We start from the raw sequence: 24,486 nt of genomic DNA, 5'->3' as shown, positions 1-24,486 counted from the left end.
GGCTTAGTATATATCCAAGTAAGTGTACAGATTTAAAAAAATTAGCATGCTGAAGATCACAGCTTGAAATCTAAAGTAACAAAACCTGACTCGCACAAGGCCTCGAGTCATTTCATTCTCCAAGTCGAAATTCATTCATTAGGACACAGTATAAGTTAACTTCTAACACGCTTACTAGACGTGAGCTAACTTTCCCAGACTAAACTAAGCGATCAAATTGCTACCGAAAAGCATACAATCAAAATTCTACCTGGAAAAAATGGAAAAATGGTGAAGACTAGTCAAGAAAATGCACTGTGTACGCAGCGAATCATCCAAAATGGGTTGGTCGTTGGCTGAAAGCTAGAACCGGCTTAGACACTAGAAGAAATAACTAGCGTAATTATTCGTAATAAATAAAACTAAAAAAAACTTCGACCTTGATGCCAATAATTAGCAATTGCCGGCAACTGATCTCTCGTTGGGTGGCATCCAAATAACACAATTAACGGGCAAATCTCGGATCTCCCACACATTACACCTGGTGTATGGAGGTTAAAGGAAAAAAGTTTAATTGGAGCAAAAAAAAAAAAAAAAACGTAATTAGTGCAATCAAAACATCACACGACCTTGTTAATTGGATTCTTAAGTTCAGTTTAATCATTCTGCCCAGTCTCCTACTATTATTAAAGCTTTTCATATTTTTATCTTTCATGCGCTATTATGACTTTTAGTGTTCCTCTGCAATTTTGGACAGGTCATGAAAACAATAATTTAACCTTCTTTTCACTTTTTTTGTTTACATATCTCATCTCGGACGTTCAGTCGCTTCACTTTCCAACCACATACGATGATTATGAGGCTTTCCAAATGATTTCAAACCAGACGAAAAAGTTGCAAAATTAGTTAGCCATAAGTGGTGCTGGGCCCTGGCTAAGGTCAGTCTGTTAAAGTTTCCAAGTTGAGTAGTATACATGACTGGCTCATATCTTGATAGCTCTTCTGAATATTTGGCAATGAGGCAAAGTGTGAAACCATTCGAGTTTACATGTGATCCAGAATATCGGTTAAATCTATGGAGAACCCAATGTTCATCCCCTCTTAAGATATCTAGTCATATTTTTCCCTGTACAATGATTTCCAAGACTACTGTGACGCAGAAAGACATTCTAAATCCAGAGCATGAAATCAACAACTGCAGATGGTAAAGTGCACTTACTAGTCCTCATTTCCCACTCGTTTTAAGGTTGAGCGTCACATATGATTACCAAAAGAAAAGAGACAAGGATTAACTATAATGTGTAAGGAATGCACAAGCTGATGTCGAGCCAACTACGTTCTTAAAATGAAAACGAAAAACTAAAGCTTGGAAAAAGACCAGGAATCATTAGTATTAGGAATCATCAAGTATTTTGAAACAAGAACTTAGGTAATCACAGAAAACATACACGAGATAAATAAGCCTTGTTAATACTGAATAATAGGAAACGTTTTGCGCCTTGTTCTCATCAGAGAATCAAAGATTAACTTCATTATGAGGTGAAGACGTGGCCCTTCGTTCTACAACTACCTACCCGAAAATTACCAATTATAGCCAACAAAGTTAAATGTATCAAGACACTCTGGATGACACAACCGCCCACCTACACTAACCTAAAGAAGGAGATGAATTATACACGATGGACAATATCTTTATAAAGTACAGGAATGTGTAAGTATTAATTCTAAACGCTCACAGGGAAAAAACACTTTCAAAATAACGTCAACGCAGAATAGTATTGGTGTAAATTAGCACGGTCAGATTTCCGTACAATAGGCATACATGGACACATACAAACACACAAACAACTACAATTCCGCTGACAAAGATCTCTCTCTAAGTGCGTTTATTAGTTCCGATAAGCAATAAAAGTGTCCGAATTAAGCGTCTGCTGCCTACATGATTAGTAACTACCAAACCCACCTGAATTCCACAGGTCACCGCCTGCAACATTCTGGCCCACAAGAAGCTAAAAATAGGCACCATTTTATGAGCATATCATGAGCTCTTCTAACTGGGATTCGCTTCAACACTACATTTCTGTCTATAATCTCACAGTTCTCAACTCAAATCATTTGTATCTACGAATATAGTTTTGAATATTCATAACTGAATACCATACTAAATTAGACCCAACAGCATCAGCGTTACGTATAAAATTCATTTAAAAACCACATATCAACTAAAATGTCAAACAAAGAAAATTATGGAAACATGAACTGGCTAAGTGAAAACTTAGAGAGAGAGAGAGAGAGAGAGAGAGAGAGAGAGAGAGAGAGAGAGAAGAGAATGTATCACAGGGTGCAGTGACTGTTAGCTCGTCATCCTGTAAAATTCCTTGACACATAAGCCCCTTTCTATTTATAGCTCCCACCACACTAACATTTACGAACATACACATGCACATCCAACATACAAACATACACACACGCAGACGCACCATCACTGCACTATGAGATGCATGTTGTTTTGCAGTATGTACGAGTCTCGAGTCGCAACCTTTTTAACTGCAATCAATTCAGTCAGTTTAATCATATAAAATGTACGTACCAGAGAACAGTTTAAAGTAACAAAAATAGAAATATAAAATTGATACAAACGGCAAAAGAGTGAGAGATAAAACATATTATTCTGCAACATCTTACTGTAACTTCAGTTGTAGAACACGATACCCACGAGGTGCGTTCACGAAGTCCCAGACCATGAAGAAAACCATTGCGACCGAGTGTTCAAATTCTTGAACGTACATAAGAAACCTTCCACGCATGATTAAGTTGTACCTTAACTAAACATTTAAAATGCAAAGTGCATTTACAAAGGAGCAACTCTCCCGTAAAGTTGTTGAAATTATTTTTGGCAGACTCGACAGTACCAGCAGATTCTCGTACCAGTGGACTCTCGCATCCCTAACTGAACGCAGACTCGGGTGCACAAAAACATATCGCCACCAACACTGTGCAGAGAGTCACACGTTCTTCAAAATGTGGCAGAAGTTCTCTCTATATTTAGCAGAAAACACGAAGCAATGCAACAGCCGCAACGTGAGCATCAATATTCAAAATATCAACAAAGGGTGCACTCGATTATAAAAACACTGTGTTGTTTTGTCTGGGACAGCAAAGGCTTCGCCGAGCCAGAGCAGATTGGAAGAAGAGGATCTCAAGGTCTTTAAAGATCCAACAACCACCGATGGCGGTGGCCAAAGACCGAAGGGGAGAGGAGGGGAGAGAGAGAGAGAGAGAGAGAGAGAGAGAGAGAGAGAGAGAGAGAGAGAGAGAGAGAGCAGTCGCGGAGGAACGAGAGAAGGCAAGGGAGGAACTGCAAGGTGGCCAGCAGAGGTGCGCTAAAGGTGGATGTCGTCTTCTGTGGCTGGCATTCTTTTCAAAAACCTTCTGGTAAAGCTAAAAGCAAACACAAAGCGTGGGGAGCAGAAAGGAAGGGGGAAGCTTTTTTTGCTTTACAATCAAAACAATGCCTGGTATTGGAGCTCCAAATTCTTTGGATATCTTTGAAATAATGATTGCATTGCACACCCACTGAAGTGAGAGGAGGGGAGTACGACAAGACTGGTACCATGGGTGGAGTTCATCAGTGGGGGCTCATTTCATCTTAAAATTCACCAAACTGTATACACAGAAAAAGAAAGCATTTAATTCCAACAATAACTAAAGCATACATTCCCTCCGAATAATTAGGTGTGCGCCAATTTGCATGAATATGGAAGCGTTGGAACGAAGAGAACGCGAACAGCCTCTCCCTCTCCCAGGCATCACAAAAATGTAATCGACAATTCAAGAACAGACCCCAAAATATCTATGCTGCTTTTTGCTGCGATGGCATGAAACTATCGGTATTCACATCATCTCAATAAACAATGACGAAGCGGAATATTTCGAGATAAGATAAAAGAATGCAAAGCGACACAACACCTATCCTTATCAGGGGACGGCTATAAACAAGTGCAGATGGTGGCGGTAACTCTTACGGGGATTCAGATAGATATTGTAATCTGGCAATCTATTATTATCATTACCACTGATACATTGTTGCATAAAATCAGTGAGTCTGTATTACTTCCTATGGATCAGGTCTCCCTACTCTGGGAGTCCTTACTGGTTAGTTTCATCTGGTGGCAACAAACTATGATCATACAAGTCAAATCATCTGATTTTTCATCTTCACAGTACCTTTACAGAGTAAAGAAATATTCTTAAAAATCGTTTTGCGGACTACTCACATTGGTTAACGCAGTATATAAGGATAAGTCGCTATCATTATCACTCATCATTAATAACTAGTAAAATTTAGCTGACGTTAAAATGGGATGCTTATCATCTTTAAGCAAGAAACATCCTTATTGAAAATTATTTTTTGCACTCAGTCAATCTTTTTCTTATATTAAAAATAAAACTTCCGGAACCTTTACAGATGCAATATAAAACGATTACCGCATACCCTGTACTAAATAAAATTGGGCTTACATACAACGAATGAATCTCTTCACATCAAGTGTCATCAAAAATTATCAACTGGTTTGAGAGAGAGAGAGAGAGAGAGAGAGAGAGAGAGAGAGAGAGAGAGAGAGAGAGAGAGAGAGTCCTCAGGTTGTGGTGCATTTTGTCTAAATTTCACAGTTAAAAGATTATATTCCCCCGAAATCTTTTTTACCTCGTAAAAACCAATTTTGTTATTACTATCATCCATTGGAGCCATACCGCAAGAGATCAAATCTTCTACATGCTATTCGGTATTGCATACCTCTTTCTTCGCTCGAGACGTGTTATAAGGGAATGAAAACGTACTAAGGACAAAGATATGTTAGCACGTATTCACGGACATGTGTTATCAAGTATACATTTATGCGTATAAACACCTCACAATACTGTTCATACGCATTTTTATATACACAAAGGGATTCTAACCTCCGGCCTGGATTATCTCTTGATCCTCTTTCCCTGTCCTTTCTGTTTGGAGAACATGCCCGAATCAAGAAACTGGAACTCCGCCCTACCACTACTTAATTTTGTATATAAAGCTCTGTAAACTATGTTTTTACTTAGTGTGAAGTTGAAAATGTAAAATATACTACGGAAGTACTTGTTCCATGTCCCGTTTTTCAGTCGCACTCACACACACACACACACACACACATATATATATATATATATATATATATATATATATATATATATATATATATATATATATATATATATATATATATATATATAAATGCAAATGCAAACAGCAACCTTAGTCCTCCCACTTTGGCGCCATCACATCAATCAGTTCCTCTGAAAGGGACAGACCTTTAAACGCCCAAAGGCACCCACACCACCACCGCCTTACATGCAAAGCACACACCCAGGCTCCGAACTAAACGTGCCCTTCCGAGGGGTTTAACCTGACAATTTTTGCATTTACTTTCATACGATGGCAAACTCTCTCTCTCTCTCTCTCTCTCTCTCTCTCTCTCTCTCTCTCTCTCTCTCTCTCTCTCTCTCTCTCTCTCCATATTTGACAGGTCATCATGTGATTCACACATATGCATATTACAAAAATGTTGGCAGATGGAACTTGCATATTACTTAAACACAGAAATGGGCATACATATCTGCACATTACCCTACTTTGGCACCAGTCAAGAGTTGGAATGATGAGGCGATATGAGAAAAACTGCTTTAAAATGAAAGTGGGAGGGTGATTTTATGGAAAAGCCACATCTGATCTATAGTCAACACCATCTGGTTTAAAAAAAAAATAAGTTAATTAATCAATGAAAATTAAACGAAAGCTGGTTGCGGCTTCTCAAGAGCCTAAGTGAAAGATCACTTAGCTTTCAAGGTATGTAAAATATCCGACAAATTTTACCAAGTAGAAAGGGGGAAGGAATTGTCTGCCTTCTTCCAGTGCAACACATCATCCGTGTGTGCCATACATCCCATTACTCTCAGTGTCAAAAGATAATTGTGAAAAACATTAGCAGCGATTTTTTATCAGACTGAACGACGTGAGCTGCCTCGTATTTTGGCCATAAATCGCGAACAATGAGCAGAGGACAAGGGCGATGCAGCGAGTTATGGTGATGGCGGTATTACCTTATGGGTGAGCCCCTGGGCATAAATCATGCATGGGGACGCAGGAGGTGAAAAAAAAAAAAAAAAAAAAAAAAAAAAAAAGGGGGGGGGGGGTGGAAAAGTGGGGGGGGGGGGGGGGGTGTGTGTGTGGTGTGTGTGTGTGTGGCCACTCTATGGAGATCAGCAGGATTCGGGCGTGTCAATCGGGCACAAACGGCCGCTTCTCCCCATACATTCCAACAAAGAATCGTCTTTACGGCTTCTATGCGTCGTTTCGAGGGAAAACAATTAGATGCGTGTGCTTGGCGGACAGCCCTCAGTGCATTCTTCGCCTCGAACTTATCACTCTTGGGAGGAGTGTTAGCTGTTCTCAGTCTCCCTTCATTATCCCTTTTTCGGTGGGTCAATGGTCACGTTAAAGACCTACGCCAACATTCGCTCCATGTCGGTAAGGATTCATCTCGAAGCAAAAAAAAGCCAGACAAATGTTTTTAGAGTTGGGGCAACGCAATTTTCAGAGAAAGTCATCACTCTATTTGCTGTAGCAAAATCTTTTCAACATTTATAAATAAAAAAAAACTATATATATATTTATATATCAGTCATATCACATTACCGTGATTCATATACAAATATCGAACTACAAATGTCCTTTAATATCTAATTCTCTCTACCTCCGAATTAATATATTTTCATATATGTTTGAACCGAGGGGGAATTTTATTAAGCGATAATAGGATGGGCGATCGCCAGGCTCGAACAAGCGAACTCTCAATCCCAGGACTGGCAGTGAAGCCTAAAACCACTACGGTGGCGTAGTGGTTTTAGGCTTCACTGCCAGTCTTGGGATTGAGAGTTCGCTGGTTCGAGCCTGGCGATCGCCCATCCTATTATCGCTTAATAAAATTAAAAAACCCCCTCGGTTAAACATATATGAAAATATATTAATTCGGAGGTAGAGAGAATTAGATATTAAAGGACATTTGTAGTTCGATATTTATTATTTATATATTATATATATATATATATATATATTATATATATATATATATATATAATAATATATATGTATGTATGTATATAATACACACAAACATATATATAAATAAAATCAAAACCTAGGCACAAATCTATCAGTAAACTTCTCAGAACTATGATGGTAATACCTTTTTTTCACCATACTCTTAACCTACCAATGCTATAATGACAACCAGTTCGGGTTAAAGCAAACCACTCAACCGACACCTGCATCTACATACTGAAAGAATTGCTTAATTACTACCTATCATCAGCCTCCTCCTATTTTCCTTTGTTTTGTAGATGTGAGAAAAGCATTTGACAGAGTAAACTACCTGAAGCTCTTCCTGAAGCTGCATAAAAGAAAGGGGCACACCCCTGTACCTAATTGGCATTTTACATTGCTGGTTCTCCACACAGCAATTCTGTGTCAAATGGGGTAACGTGTTTATCTACCTTCGGCTCCCTAAACGGGCTCCGGCAAGGGGGCATTCTCTCTCCTTACCTGTTTAATACGTACACAGATGACTTGAATGTCAAACTGAACTCGCTCCCAATCGGATGCACCGTCAATGAAACAACTATAAACAACCTCTGTTACGCCGACGATATGGTTCTGATTTCCCCATCAGTGCAAGGTCTACAACGACTCATCGACACCTGCCGCCAATATGCCAGAGGAATTTGATATAATCTACAACGAAACCAAGACCCAGTGTATGTCGCTGCTCCCGAGATCGCTTAAGCATATTGCAGAACCTCAAATTTTCCTCGGAAACCATCGGCTGGAATTTGTGCACGAATTTCCGTATTTTGGGTCAACATTATCACCGACGACCTAAAAGATACGGCAGACATTGAACAGAGGCGTCGTAAACTATGTGCAGCTGGCAACATGATTGCAAGGAGGTTTGCCTTCTGTCACCGAGACGTGAAACTGCTTCTATTCCGCTCGTACTGCTACAGTATCTATGGGTGTTCCCTCTGGACGAACTATACCCAAGAGACCTTGAGACGCATCACTGTTGTGCACAATGACATTCTGAGACGCCTCACAAACACTCCCCGCTACCACTCCGCCACACAGATGTTCATTGAAAACCACCTGGACAATTTAAAAATCATTGTTAGGCGAACAATGTCCAGTCTGGTAACCGAGTGAGAACAGCAGCAACTCGCTCATACAAAGCATCCTAAGGAGTGAAGCAAGAAGAAGATCTAAATTGTGGGGGAAAAGATGGGAAAATGAGGCCTTTGTCCCCTAAAGGACTTAATCTCTGTATTGGCAAGATGTCATCTGCAGTTTTTGTCATTATTACATTTATAGCTGATATTTTAATTTTTCATTATTACTGTGATTCCTATCAAGTTAAAGTTTTATTTACATTTTTTAATTTTATGTAATTTTTAAGCCCTCTGGACCTGACTACTGTAACCACTAAGGTCTCTAGTTGAAATTTGAGTTATATAATATGTGCACCAACTGTTTATTACTCGCAATGCATTTTTTTTTTTTCTCACCAATATTATTACTGTTATTACCAGTATGATGATTACTAGCTTTTATGCTACCTCAGCTATATTATGGATAAGTGCCGATTATTCATTTTCTTTTTCTATTTTATCATATCTCATGTATCTAGATTGTGTATGTTACTGTCTGTATCTTTGTATACTCAATGTATATGGCCCCCGAGCTGAAATAAAAACATATTATTATTTATTATTATTATTATTATTATTATATTATGAAATTTATCAAAATTACCAAAAATGTGAATAATAACACTCGTACCAACATATATATATATATATATATATATATAGATATATATATAATATATATATATATATATATATAAATTCTCCGAAAGTGATGTAATGTTTCCATATTTTCTTTTTGCATTGGCATTTTGTCATCAAAATCACCATCGTCTTTGGATATTCCTAACGCATATTAAAAGCCAACTAGATTGTGCACCCAGCTCAGACGTTAGAGCATTCAAATCAAGCGGTAGTGGTTTCACTTGGAGAATTGGCAATTCTGCAACTCCTTGTGCTCTTTCATCGTCCTGTCCTTTGAGTGAAAGTCGAAACCTGTTGGTTAGACTATTTCATGTGAGTATTAGCTCCATAGAAACTACGTGGACTATTTCCACTTCAGAAATCTCGGAATAACATCATATTCCTAAGTACGGCTGCTGAGTGTCTCTTTTTCCCGAGATATGAATTTTAACCTTATTCTGTCATGGTATAATAGTCTCTATCCCTACGTTGGAGCCAATACATTTAGTGCGCTTTTTCCATCAAAAACTCTTAACCTATACATGCATAAGGTTGCCAGTCCAATCTACTATGACCAACTGCAATCTTAGCGCGTTATGCGATACAACCTGGGAATTACAGCATTGTTCTTCGAACTTTAGGGCACAGGAATACCTATAACTTCTTGTAGACTCTTTGCCACACACAGATATATATATATATATGATATATATATATATATATATATATATATATATATATATATATATATATATATATTATATATATATCGTGCATTTGTATAGTTTACTGACTGTAGCTATAAATATCACTTACCCTTACCTTCATTTTAATAGTTAATTCTAACATCAACCAAAGCAATAAACCACGTAAACTGCGAATCCAATCTAATTTATTCATTACAATTAAAACACGCACATCCTAGGGCGAGGCGTCCGAGCCATCTTCCAAGGCTATCCGCCCTCGATCTGCGTATAAGTTTTCCTTTGAAACTGTTGCGCTGTCACACCTTTCTCGACCTAATCTGGAAGGAGTTCTTCATTTCTCCCGTAAAGGGACCTCGTCACATAATTAACGTACTACTAGCCAATTTACACGAGGGGATAATGACCTGCATTGTGACTACATGTGCTTTCTTTACCTCTGCATAGGAGAGTTTAACTAGTGAATTAAAGTTTTGTTTATTTATTCATTTTCTTGTTAGCGGCGCCATGACTCACAAGTGGAAGCAATCATGAGGGAAAAGTATAGTAAAGGGGAAACTGAGCTATCTTTAATCGCTAAAAATGGAAGAGGATAATTTAGCCTTATTAACATTCATCCTTTAAAATGGATTGGACAATCATATATATCTATATACACAAGCACATACATATACGTGTGTCTGTGTGTGTGTGTGTGCGCTTGGCAGTGAAACTCATAAATTCAGCTACAAAGTTAATTTACACGGTAAGAAATCCCAACAAAATGAAAGTGACAAGGGTAAATACGTTACACTTCACAAGATCAGCAAAACTTACTGTAGAAGAATAATGGAGAGTATACAATTTGAATTATGGGATCAGTCAAAATCAACAAATATATTGTCATCTGTGATCAGCAGGTTTTAAATGTTTTCTCAAGATTTCACATGCGCCTTGCTTTAGTTAACGAGCTGTAAATGAAGTACTGAACGTTTGTACGTAGAGTTATGTATACAAATTCAACGAAATCCTATTGGAAAAATATGATCGACAACGCCAACGTTGAAATGAGTCACCCTTGTAAGAGGTGACAATGGAAGGGTAAAAAAGACATTAGAATGGGAATTGAGTGCCATTCACCATCATCTCCTTTACGAGCTTATTTTACAATGCAGGTGCATAGTCTTCAGGGAGGAAAGCGCGTGCAAGTGAGCTGTTTTCCAGAGGAATGACACCATTTTCTTTCTCGTTTCCATCAAGCCTCTTTCATACACAGTAATGAGAGAGAGAGAGAGAGAGAGAGAGAGGAGAGAGAGAGAGAGAGAGGAGAGAGAGAGAGAGGCTAGAAAAATTTCACCCCTAATGAATTACACAGTTCGCATTCACGTTTATATAAAGACTTTTATGAACGATAGAGAGAGAGAGAGAGAGAGAGAGAGAGAGAGAGAGAGAGAGAGAGAGAGAGAGAAAGAAAGAAAGAAAGAAAGAGAGAGAGAGAGAGAGAGAGAGAGAGAGAGAGAGAGAGAGAGAGAGAGAGAGAGAGAGAGAGAGATTAAACCCTGACACCAAAGTTAAGTTCAGTTCAAACAAAGGTCAGCAGGGAATGGGCGTCTTCGTTTTTTCCCATGATTATATTTTTGCGGATTATGACCCCCTAAAGAGAGCCGGGGGAGGGGTCTTTCTATTATTCTGAAAAAAAAGATGGTAAAATGATTAGTATTCATACTACAACAAAGATTACGACGATAGGGGAGGCTGACTGTTCCGTGTACATGAAGTTCGTATACTGCTTCCAGTAACAGATGCACAAATTATTCGCAAAAGCCGTTGAAAAAGAAAAACTAATAAAAGCTATCAGAGACATCAGCGTAATACAACCTTTCAAAAAGGAAAGACACGACATATCTAGAGACCGAAAGAGAATACAAATAGGAAAAGATACGACCGTACGAAAGACGAAACTAGGAACAAAATAACCGCCACTTATCCGCATTTTATTAACGAGAATATTAAAAATCGTCAATAACAGTTTTCAGTAATATGTTTCAGAGTGAAAGTTTTCAATAATTCTGATAAAACTGAAGCAATAGGACTAAGAAACCTTACGGGTATCCAGCTGGGTCAAAGATGATCATCATAATCATAGATATGAGCTGACCTCAAATCGATCCACGGAAAAAAAAACAACAGCTAATTAAAAACTGCTACCCCGTCTGAGGATTAGGCTGAGAAGATTGAAAAACACGAAATGCACAAAGAAATTTTCCAGTCTTCGATGTTTAGGTTATTCAAACGTAACTTCATGTAAAGTAAAAGGAAAACTTGTAGATGAAGAAAAGGTCCGATTGCATTTCGATGGTTTTCCCACCAGGCGGCAAATTGTGCTTCATCAAAATCACGCACAGGAACCACTTTAACATTCTTAAAAGATATTTGAGAAATTCATGTAGAACCCCATCTCACAGTCTTCGATAGGTACACCCTGCAGTGAATACAAAAAAACAACACTGATTATATTCATTAAGCCATATCAATCAAAATAATACAATCGACAGTCCTAGAATATACCAGCGATTACCTACAATAATGTTCAGCATTTCAAATATCCGTCTGGCCTGAAAAAAAGTTAAGTCATAATTGACGCAAACATCAGTTATTGTCGTCACAGTTAACATGAGAAGACTGTAGAAGTGTATACAAACACGCACACCCAACTGCCACTCCTCATGACATCATCCCCATACTGAAAAGAATCTCGAATATCTGAAGACTTCCAAAGAGTGTGCAGGCACATTTTCGCATGTTCTTCGCATCGACACGACACGAGACATGCAACTGAAAATTTCCCCATTTGAAATTTCTCTCTTGCCAAGTAAAGGATTCCTAATAAATCATCCTATCGCGTCATATCCCCACATGCAAAAGCTTGTTTGTATCTGTGATCCTGTCTTCCTCCGCCCAGTGGGAAAAATCCTTATTCTTTGCCAAGCACACACCCATCCTGCGTCTGCCTTCCTCCCTCCTCGCTCAAAAAGCCTTTCTCCTCCGGATAATAATAATATTCCTTCCTGTCACCGGCTCCTACGCTTCTTCGCCTCACTTGAACTTTGAAGGAAAACAAAACTAAGGTATTTGCTATCTTTGGACGCTATAATTATACTTCAATTATTTCCTATAATGTCCAATTACTTTACATCAGTTCATTATGTTTCAATCAAAGATACCAAGAGCTTTCCAAAATCACTTTAAAGTATTGTATCTCCATCTGTGATTCTAACAAATGGGCAAACTCTCTTGCTTGCCATCGTCCGTGAGAGAAGACAAACAAAAAATAATGCTTGACTGAAGGACATATACATGGAATAGGTTGCATCGTGCGCTATGAAGATTTTCCAGAAATATTTATATAAACGAGTTTTGAGTTTGTATGATTTTTTCAAGCATAAATGAATGCTGAAAATGTCGCAGTGAAGAACAGTGACGCGTTCTAATGATTCCCAATATGTCTTATCATCCTTAAAATTAAGCGTTAAGTTAATTACACTATCAAGCACCGTAGCTACAGACAAATCTGCGGCATCATGATGGTAGCCTCACAAACAAAGCCATATGTGTAGTAAAGCTTCAAAAGCCAATATCTGGGCCAAGACCCATGAGTATTTGGTGACTGGGATATAGACTATCATGATTTATGCTGTAGACTCAGTTAAAATGAATGGATGCCCCCTGAAAACTGGAATTATATATAATTATGGTTTTATATGTTGTAACAAGCGTACTTTTTTTCGGGCGAGGGGGGCGGGGGCCTGGGGGTGGCGCTTGCAGAACTATATGAATCAGTGGAAAATCCAAATATTAGACCGCAAACAATAAAAGAAGACAAATTTTTATCTTCAAAGAAAAAATGTCAGCTTTAAAGATTGCTGGTTTCAGTTCATCTGGATACAACTCTAACTTCAAATACTCTCATTGATGAAAATAGGTATGATCAGGAGTTTTTTTTTTTTTTTTTTTTTTTTCCGGAACATTATGAGCCCCCAAACAAGGAATTTCTGAAGGAACAAGAAATGTCGATACGCACTATGGGTATATTTTCTCAATCAAAATTACAATTAACCTCTTTCATCATACAAACAATTAACTGTGAGACTGATTTTCGAAATCGTGGTCAACATCATAGCTACAATGTTCAAAAACACTTAAATGATGAAAATATACGCTCGATTTACATCCCTGATTAATGCCGAGTGCAATAAAACTTTGCAATCAAATTATCTCTCTCTCTCTCTCTCTCTCTCTCTCTCTCTCTCTCTCTCTCAATACAAATGGAAGAGAAGACCAATTGTATGGCAACCAACACACTAAAACCCCTAAATCAACTCCGAATAAAACTGCGCGAAATTAAGCCGCTTAAAATAATCAGGTAAATTAAGTAAATCAAAACAGTTTCTTCAATAAATAGAACGAAAAAACAACAGGAGCAAAATATATAACGAATGCCAGCTTTAGTGTAACATCAAAAATGATCCCACATGGAAACAAAGAAATGATAAGGAAAGATTCCATAAACTATAAATACGTTTTAATACGATAAATAACGAAGAAGAGGAATGCAATGGTTATCTGAAATCAATCATTAAATTGCATCTTTCGTATTTCCCTTAATGGTCACTGTTAAATGGAAGATTCGTATAACGGTGCGCCCAATGATTAAACTCATTTATACTCCCACTTTTGGTAATGGTGAATCTACAACAAATAAACCATTCCTACTAGCCCCTTTGTTATGACTCATTTTGAAATAGGAACACCCAGACATTAGTGCAACATACCGATGCCCTAAACCTAAATCACCGAGTTTTTAATATAACCAATCACAAACTTTCAAACGTGACTGACTTAACAACCAATGCCACTTTGCTTTGCAACAGTTGGACATTACACACCTCTCTCTCTCTCTCTCTCTCTCTCTCTCTCTCTCTCTCTCTCTCTCTCTCTCTCTCTCTCTCTGTGTCTCACCTTAAGACCTCCCACGCCCACACTGTCTGTCTTTAACCATTCAGGGACCACCATGCACACACACACACACAAAGACAGCACCGGACGGCCAGTCCTTTCTATACGCCTCCGACGCCCACCAGTTGCATCCGAGACGTTGTTGTTGCTGCTGCAGTATATGGAAGGGATGACGAAGGCACCAGCAGGAGGATCTATGATCGAGATTCTGCCAGCCACTGACTTCAGTATTAAGGGGAGGGAGGGAGGGAGGAGAAGGAAGCCACCCAGTAAGAGACACATATCTAAAATGACAACAAATATGGGAAGGAGACTGCTTTATTAGTCAATTATTTTTACGGGTGTTTTTCTTCTCTTACCCTTTAATTCTTGAAGCAAATACTTTGCTTCTTTTCTTTCCGACTCGTTTATTCAATAAATAATACATTCCGCCTCTTCCATGTTTCTCTGTTTTTTTCTCCTATATCTCCTGAAGTCATCATTCTCTCAATTTCTCCTTGTTTACCCTTTTGTCTGGTTTTCTCTCTCCTAACCAAGATATTAGACTGTCAGAAATCTCTTTTCTCGGGTTCTCCCTCCAACAAAGTAGCTTAATAATAATGCATTCCTTGAAGGTACGTGAGAATATTCAGATCTGGATAAAGAGAGAGAGCGAGAGAGAGAGAGAGAGAGAGAGAGAGAGAGTATTCTGAACCCCTCCCCATACGGGGCTAGGGAAGGTTGATTAGGGAAGATGGTTAATTGTATGACCCACACATAAAGTTGGGCGTATACGGTCCATCTTTTACAGATAGAGAATCTGCTCTGGGTCGCACGCCACCGCAATTTACTTCTTGGCACGAGAAAAGCAAATAAACGCCACCACCAAAGGCGGTCATTACTATGCATAACTTGGGTAGGATGACGGGAGTCACGGCGGCGGGGTATACACTGTACCCAGAGGCTGGAGAACAACAAACATACCCCTTTCATCGCCCCACCCCCCTTCCTCCTCCTCCTCCTCCTCCTCCTCCAACAAACCCATAAGGCCGTGTGACGGTTCTTCTTCTTTAACGAAACATGCAAATTACGGGAGAAAATGCTGCAGATAAAATCGTTCTTCTCGGTCTGGAATTTATCGCGACGCGGACATCACGCAAACGAATGAACGCACGAATTTCGCGAAAAAGGGACCCAAATGGGACCAAGGACATAAATGAAACCGACGATGCACAAACATGATAATGAACACTACGAGGGGGCATTATCGCGTCCCTCGAGAGAGAGAGAGAGAGAGAGAGAGAGAGAAGATGGCTGGAGGAAGGGGGGAAGGAGCTCCTTAGATGGACAGTTGGAGTCAGCTTTTGGAGGGGAGGCGTTGGAGCTTAGGGGGCATGAAGTACTGGACGGGGAATGGGGGGGGGTCTAATATTAATTACCAAAAGCAGCAATCACGTCAAACCCGTCTTCTAGGGGGTGGGGGGGGGGGAGAGGACCGGGTGGGGAGATATGTTGAGTTGGGGGAAGGAGAGAGTCTGGGATAGATATGACAGCCGCATTTGCAGTCGGATGAAATCGGCGTCGTCGTCGTCAGTGACATGACGGGAGGACGTTGGGGTAATCTGCGTAATCAGACACCTTTCGCGGTCGTTAGGAGGAGCAGGATGGGATCCCGCTTTTGTGATCCTTTAAATATAACCATCTCTGATTTGGGAGATATTTAAATGTTCGTTGCAAGCGGTGAGAAAACAGTGGGAGGCACGGACTTCATTGAATGGAAGAAGTAATGAGAGAGAGAGAGAGAGAGAGAGAGAGAGAGAGAGAGAGAGAGAGCATTACCAAATGTTACTTCTTAATTTTAAATGAATACCATACCGTTACTCATCCTATGTTAGATGGATTGCAACCCTACCAAACTTGCAATACTGCACTAATTGCATTAAGCCTTTATTGGGTGCGTCTAAATCACGTCATATTGCATTTCCTTACCTGTGAAATGAGTGAAATGTCACAAACAATCTGAATTAATTATCAAAAAGCTAATTTGCAACAGGAATTATCTAACATTCATTTTCCTGAAGTAGAATGGATCTAATATCAACGTTCCGGGAGCACAATTCAACTTGTTCCATGAAAAGCATAAAACAAACATAATGGATGCTCAACTGCTTCCATATCAATACGTCTAATATGAGATATTCGTCTTCTAGTTTTCTAATATGATTACGTCATCGAAAGTTGTTTACAGAGGCAACGAAGTGGATAAAGAAACGTGCATGCGTATGTTTGTTTGAGTACGTTTGAGCCTGTAAGCACGAGGGCGCATTTGTTTCCTCATTTGCACTGCTGAGAAAATGATAACAAACAACATAACAACAACAACAACAAACAACAATAATAACGACATCAACAGGCGAGCAGAAAAGGCCTCATTATAGCATGAATGCAGCCGCACGGTTAATCTAAATTACAATTCCATTAATTACGAGGGACTGCCATCGAAAATCATACCTTGCGAAGCGATCTCATAACGATAATGTAAAGGCCGCGAGCTCCTCGCATGGTCTCCTCGTTCACTGCCAGATCGCCGCCGCGGATCGGTCAGGCCGTTTTTGAAACCTTCTCGGAGGAACAGAGTTAATTCGAGCCCCTTTTGTTCGACGGCGTTTTCCATCTCGCCCGGACGCGTCTCCGGGTGAAATTTAAAAGGCCATCATTTTCAAAAGCAACGTGGGATCGGAATCATCGAACCGAAAAACACGAGGCGTCAACGAAACGCGGAAAGGTGAGAATAAAATCAGTTTTTAAATAAAGACGCCAAGAAAGGCGAAGATCGCACGGAAAAACAAACTTGAATTAGATGCTGGATGTGGGAGCGGAGCGCCTCTCAATTAAGAGCAATACTGATCAACCAAATGTAATAGTTATTGCTACTTACAATTTTAATAATGATGAGAACGAAAATGAAGAAAAACATATAAGGAAGGGACTCCCTAAAACACATACACACACACACACACACCACTTCATACATGATTCGCTGACTTCGCTTCTTTCATGAGACGGAAAGATACTGTGCTTCGTCTGAGGCTGCAACTCCTTCGTGAGTTAAGGATTAAGTCTTTACACTGGTTATTGTTGCCCTCGCCCTGACATCGCCTGGCTATCTTATCACACCTGCTTTCCATTCTTGCTTAAGCATTATGTTTCTGGGCCATTCTGCTTTTAAAGCCTCGTCAGCAAACAAACACTGCGAAGGTGAGTCAGTCAATACTCTATATTCAATAGAAGGCTTCACACTTATTCCCTCTCCTTCCATTTTTGTGAACTTGGGATGTGTTTCCCCTAAAAAAGACCAGAGAATGATAAACATTCAAATGGGTAAATTAACATTTGGATGTATCTTCCTTGACGTTAAGATGCAGTTAACACTACACAAAGGCCACAAAATTAAAAATAATACCAAATAAGGAGTTTAACTGTACGGTAAATTTGCCATTACATCCTTATTACTGGAGCTTTACACTGACATTATCAATCTATGATTAATGAATAAAGTGATATCTTAATATTTAGGGTACCTCTCACCTATTTCCCTTCTTTACAGGACTGACGGCATTCGTCAAAGGAACAACACTGCCCTAACTGCTTCTAAGTACTCTAGCTCTCCACCGTAATGTGATCTCTCCCACGTCTTTAATCCGTGTCCCCTTCATCCCCTCTCTCTCTCTCTCTCTCTCTCTCTCTTGAAATTCAGTGCATTCATTCAATAATAAAAGGTAATGATCCCACTACTGTGAAATTATATAAGCGGTTGTAATGGAACTAAAAACACGACTATTATCCCACTATTATTGCTATTACCATAGCCACTGCTGTTACAACAGAGCGATACTTTCATTTAGTTATGCAGGTTCACAAACTAGAATACACAAATGATTCGATAATATATCTAAAACATGTTGATAGGAATACAACAATAGGTATGTGACCAAAATTACTTATTAAACACAAGTGGCAGAGATTAAATTCAGTGAAATAGGGAGTGCAAGTTCCACAGAGTTTTCTTCTCCTAGTTACAGTACGTCACGTTTTAGCTACTTCATTTTACTTTCAAAATGTTTCCCACAGCCAGTCTTAATATAAACATATATCTCTTTTTTTCTGAAACTGTTTTGAATTTCGAGGCAATGATGATGTCAATACTGTAAATGAGCACGTAAGAATAATAAATGAAATGGACGTTTACCACAAATCAAGATGGTACAATATAACCTTGCTCGTTTTTTTAGCACCTAATAAATCCGAATTTCACCTTCTCCTACCATGCTATAATAGCATGGCAATATTACAAACACTAACTGAGAGAGAGAGAGAGAGAGAGAGAGAGAGAGAGAGAGAGAGAGTAAATCTTGTATTATATTTGAATACCACTGTCCAAGGAGTATATTTGATGCATGTTAAAAAATCTGCAAATAAAACATGTTTATTGCTCAGTGCCTGAACAACTGTGTCAGTACGTATAAGTTTCATGCGCACAAATAAGAGTCATCATTTTGAATTGAAGCGTCATGCCTAAACGCCAATAGTATATCTTCCTTAGGCAATGCATGAGTATGTACTGCCAGCACAGAACAAATGATCAAAGTTGATTTTTGAGCGACAAGCACTGTATTAGTAAGTAATGAACTGTCGTCAGCAACTGGCATGTAAACTTAAATCCTTTTTTTGGGTAAATGCATGTATATACACTGTATTCAATTAGTTAATTATTTGACTACTTTTTAAGTCTTTAACTGAACAAAAATCAAATATATGACGTGTTTATGCGCTGTATCCTAGGGCAAATATATAAATAGAAACAATGTTCAGGAAATCAGCCTGTGACTTTAGTCTGGCGCCTGAAACGCTGTGTATGCAAGTGTGTGTGTGTGTGTGTGTGTAGAAGGTTTCTCATCCGAAAGCAAAAGTCACGCAGCACATCCCACGACCCTTTGACTCCTGCGGACGGAGTCGTGTGTGCTTCGCCAATGCAGGTTCAGAAGTCGTGTCCAGACACACACACACAAACTCTCTCTCTCTCTCTCTCTCTCTCTGATACATAAATCTATAACAAATTGTGCGCAAAAATGGGGTCGTGACACTTGAACTTGGGAAAAATGAAAACGAACAACTCGAGCGAGCGCTGTGGCAATGACTTCAAACTATGTAGATTGTCGATTGATACACGTACAAAACGAAATGTTCATTTTTCGACAATATGCAGTATTTCTTGAATTCGCAAGATCCGAAATTGGTAAGGCAAGACAGAAATTGACATACAAGCTTAACAAAAAGCCAAGAGAAATAATGTTAACCCCAGTACCATTCTTAAACGGAGAGACATTTTACTTTGGAGGTCTCTGTCTGCCCGAAAGAACTGCGAGACAGAAAAAGACACTGACTGTGGGAGGTCTCCGTCTGGGCCAACCCTGACGTATATACGAGTATGCATGCCTCTTAGTACTTGCGCTGACTCCTCCAACCAGGGCAAGTTAAACAAAATTCAACAAATTCAACCTGTTTGCGAATGTTATCACTCCCGATTATATGAAACACAATTCGTAAATGAACGTTTATTGGTTACTAATATATATATATATATATATATATATATATATATATATATATATATATATATATATATACACACACGCAACATATGTGTGCACGCATTTATGTATGTATGCATATACATATATCGCTAGGTGAAAGCCAACTCATGTAAACAGACGTCAACAAAAATCCTTCCTAAATAATAATATGCTTCCATTCATCAGCACCTGACATATTACTATATACAACCTGATATTAGCCAAGAATTCGCACCTCATTAGTTACTTCAATCTGTGTACAATTATTGCCGAGTCTGTCAAACCAACAACGGACGATCTAATAACTTAAGGGATGAATGAAGGCGGAAAGAGCCTCGATTCACTGAAGAGAGAGAGAAAAAACCTATAGATATATTTCTCTAGACGACAGCAAATGGAGGATATGGGATCTCTATAATTTAAGGAACTTTAGAGGAGTCTGTATGGAATGAAATCACGGGAAGTATGAAAGGATTGTAGCGCCAGCTTTCCAAGACGTGAAAGGCACAACTGTGAAACACTTTGAGGAGAGCAGTTTGTGCGTCGGAGTGAGTGGTTTGGTCAACGTGGAGAGAATGGAAGGCGTTCAGTTAGAGAGCGCTGTTCAGAATTCGGAAATTAGACGAAAGAAGAAGGAAACCGAAATGGGTGAACACAGAAGTAACTGTAGTTTTATTTTTCTCTGCTGCCACTTTTTTTTAGACAAGTACATTCTGCCGTGTTTCTGCTGACTCCAGTAGAGAATTGGGCGCCCGGTCGGTATGCGACTTTAGTGAGCTGCAAACAGGGTGAAGACTGGCATAAGGCTACTTCCTCTGCGAGAAAGAGGAAGATGGCCAGTGTTATATAACCTATATATATATATATATATATATATATATATATATATATATATATATATATATACGTAAATAAATACATACTATGTAATATACATACAAATGTGTATATATATATATTATATACACACACACACACACACATATATATATATATATATATACACATAATACACATATGCAAAAGAAATAGAAGCTCCATACATAATTCTGTTTAGATGATCACGACTGAGTGATGCAACTTCGTGTGAAGACTTGGGGACGAAAGAAATTCAATACGAGTGAGGCCAGTCAACAACCACCTCAAGAAAGAACATCATGAACTAAGATATCGTTTGAAGAGAGACTATCCCTATACAAAACGATATTACGAAAAATTACGCCTTTAAAGAGAGAACTTTTCAAAAACCATTTAAGCAAGAAAAGTCTTTTACATTTTATAAGTATATAAAAGACTTTTTTTTTTATCTCAAATGTATCACAATGCTGAACTCATTCTAAACCGTTTACGTAGACTCATTATAGTCCCCTGACGGCCAAGAAGGAGAATATTTTCAAATCTTTCAATGAACAATGCAACACCTACGAAATGGATAAGGAAGGTGATAGCGTGTGTGGGCTTCTTAAAGACGAAGGGAGGGGGTAGGTAGAATACCTGTATAGACAGCAAGGGGGGTTTAAGGGGGAGGGAAGGGAAGGAGAAGGGGGAAGGAAGGAGGGGTGCGAGGAGGAGGGGATAGAATGAGGGAGGGGTGATTGCAGTACGTGGACATTTAATAACCTTGATTCGACCTACACTGCCAAGTCCCTTGCAACAGGCCATCATGCCTAACCATTCTTCTTCGTCCTCTCCATCTTTTCGTTTTTCTCCTCCATCTTCTCGTCTTCCAGGAAACAGCTTTGTAAATTCTGATTCTATATTAGGTACACCGTGGAATCTCACAAGCCGCCATCGGCCTACAACATTCTAAGGTCTCACACAATTCTGGTACACGAGCAGACGTCTCAAATCGGCAGTGGAGAGGAAATTTTTCACCCAAAAGTTCTTCTCATGTTCCCCCTTATGCAATGGAAAAAATTTCTCATATTACGCATCTGTAACAATTAGACAGCAACTACAACCAAGAAATAGGGGCAGACATACCCAGCAAACCTGCATACATGCAACCAGAGGTGTACTCAATTTCCTAAGGAGAGTAAATAAATTACAAGCCCCGTCTTACAAAATTCTGCAGTTACCATTCCAGAGTGGCCTTCCTTCAAAATCCCAACTCCCGTTAGAGTAGAGGGAATGTTCGTATGGTGTACCCATCGTTCTCCTCATGGCTAAACCATTACTTGCAACTTGAAATTTGGGAGCTTTTCAAAAGGCGCTTCATAACCCAACCTGAGCCCCCTTCCAGGGTCATCAGTCCGTGCCATACGAAGTCAGTTACTGGCTTAACTACAGGTCTGAGAGAGAGAGAGAGAGAGAGAGAGAGAGAGAGAGAGAGAGAGAGAGAGAGAGAGAGAGAGTCTACACATATTACTAAAACTTGGATACGTTTATTATATCATGGATGTCTTTCACAGTAATAAAACAAGTATATGCAAACCGTTTTCAGTGTATCGTAACAATACTCTTACTATCACATAATTTAAGTCATTCCCATACACATTCACAAATGGCAATAGTTACTCGAAAACATTAAAACACCACCAAAATAGTAAACAGACAGAGAGAGAGAGAGAGAGAGAGAGAGAGAGAGAGAGAGAGAGAGAGAGACCTAAAAAAACAAAATAAAATAAAACGGAAACAATGGAGAGGACAGTGACGTACACAGAAATTATTTAAATGAAGACCAGGCCGTTTAAAAGGCACGTCCTTTCCTCCCCCCCCCCCCAACACCACCCCCGACCTTTAATTCTAATGTTGTCTGCAGCATAAAAAAAGGAAAAATGATAAATACTTACATGTCCATTTCCATTACAGACACCAAGGTGTAATTAGACCTAGCTTGTTATTCGACTGTTGAACGAATCTGAAATAAAAATAATAAAAAACGTGAAAATACCCATAAAGATGATCATGACGATGAAAATAGCCTTTAAATAGTAATATTACACATTTCAATTCTTAAATTTTTTTATAATGATTTTTTCCTAACGCCAAAATTCCTTCTGTATTATTTTCCAAGCTGGAATCTTTTCCTCACTCAAAATAAATTACCGAATAAAATTCTATTCATACCCTGCAAAATCCGAATTTTCTTTTAACATAATTCTCTCTCTCTCTCTCTCTCTCTCTCTCTCTCTCTCTCTCTCTTTGTAAAAGCGCACACACACACACATGCAACACACACACATGCACACACACACACATGCACACACACACACATGCACACACACACACACACACACACACACACACACATATATATATATATATATATATATATATATATATATATATATATATTGTGTGTGTGTAATTGTACTTGGTACTTAAGAAAACTCATACACATTCACGTCACCAAAATAAAAAGTGACAATTCGTACCCAGTCATAAGCAGCCCAAGAGCTGTATAAATGTGACATTCGCCAAGAAAAATTGGCACTGTACAAGTCTTGAATAATGAACCAACAAGCATACAAATGGCCGAGCAAGCAAATTAATGGGGAAGCAGAGTCGTAAGAAAACCCTCTTGAGGAAGAAACGGTGGCTACTGCGGAAGACCGAGTCTAGAATTGATAACCAGAAAATGGAAGCAACTTCAGTGTTGTGGCCGGCATTCTAATGGAGTGCTCAGACGGAGGTCTGTGCATAGTCATGCAACGAGGCTACCTAGCTTAAAAAAAAAAAAAAGCTTGAGTGGTTAAGAAACTAGCGAGTGAGGATGCTCGTCTCCTTACTCCTCCTCAACTCAGCTAACTTCAGCTCTCTTCCCAGCACTTGGTTAGCGTCACTCCTTCACTCCACGGTTCTGGCCTATCCCGACCAAGATTCAGCCCTTCCCCAGGAACAACGGATAACGAAAAATCTAAAAGCATTTGGGATTAAACTACGATGCCAACTAACTTTTACCAAATCAACAGCTTTAAACGCACTTACAATAATAATTCTAAAAATTACTTGATACAACAATAATAGAGAAGATAAACCGTTCATTTACAGACATCCCGATGCTATACATTTTATAATTTACTGAGAACATAAGTAACTTGTTGGATAACATGAAGAATGAATGATTGCATCGGTCAGTTCCTAAAATCTTAGTATTCCATCGCTAATCCTTTGGATACAATCCATTCAAAACAAATTCAAAATTAGCCACTTCCATATCAACGTTAGTTGGCCAAATCTCGCTACTTTTCCAAAAGAATCTGTGCAATAGAGACAAAATATACTAAGTGAATTATCAACATGAACAGAATTCTTCATAAAAACTAAAACAGTCC

The 24,486-nt window shown here is 38.9% G+C and overlaps 1 long non-coding RNA gene across 2 annotated transcripts in view; it reads right to left on the bottom strand.

The window, feature by feature from the left end:
• The window catches only part of LOC135220719 (uncharacterized), a 689,951-nt gene that overhangs the window by 260,426 nt on the left and 405,039 nt on the right, over positions 1 to 24,486 (bottom strand). The window contains exon 2 of one of the 2 annotated variants that reach the window (XR_010315770.1): positions 23,002 to 23,069. This is a non-coding gene — a long non-coding RNA (uncharacterized LOC135220719). Of the gene's footprint in view, positions 1 to 2,664; positions 3,135 to 23,001; positions 23,070 to 24,486 lie in introns of those variants that run through there. The other variant, XR_010315771.1, reaches the window with a different exon arrangement.

This window comes from Macrobrachium nipponense, chromosome 2 (assembly GCF_015104395.2).
Source record: "Macrobrachium nipponense isolate FS-2020 chromosome 2, ASM1510439v2, whole genome shotgun sequence".
Classification (NCBI taxonomy): Eukaryota; Metazoa; Arthropoda; class Malacostraca; order Decapoda; family Palaemonidae; genus Macrobrachium; species Macrobrachium nipponense.
The sequence above is the reverse complement of the archived record's forward strand: the minus strand, read 5'-3'. Positions and strand labels throughout refer to the sequence as shown.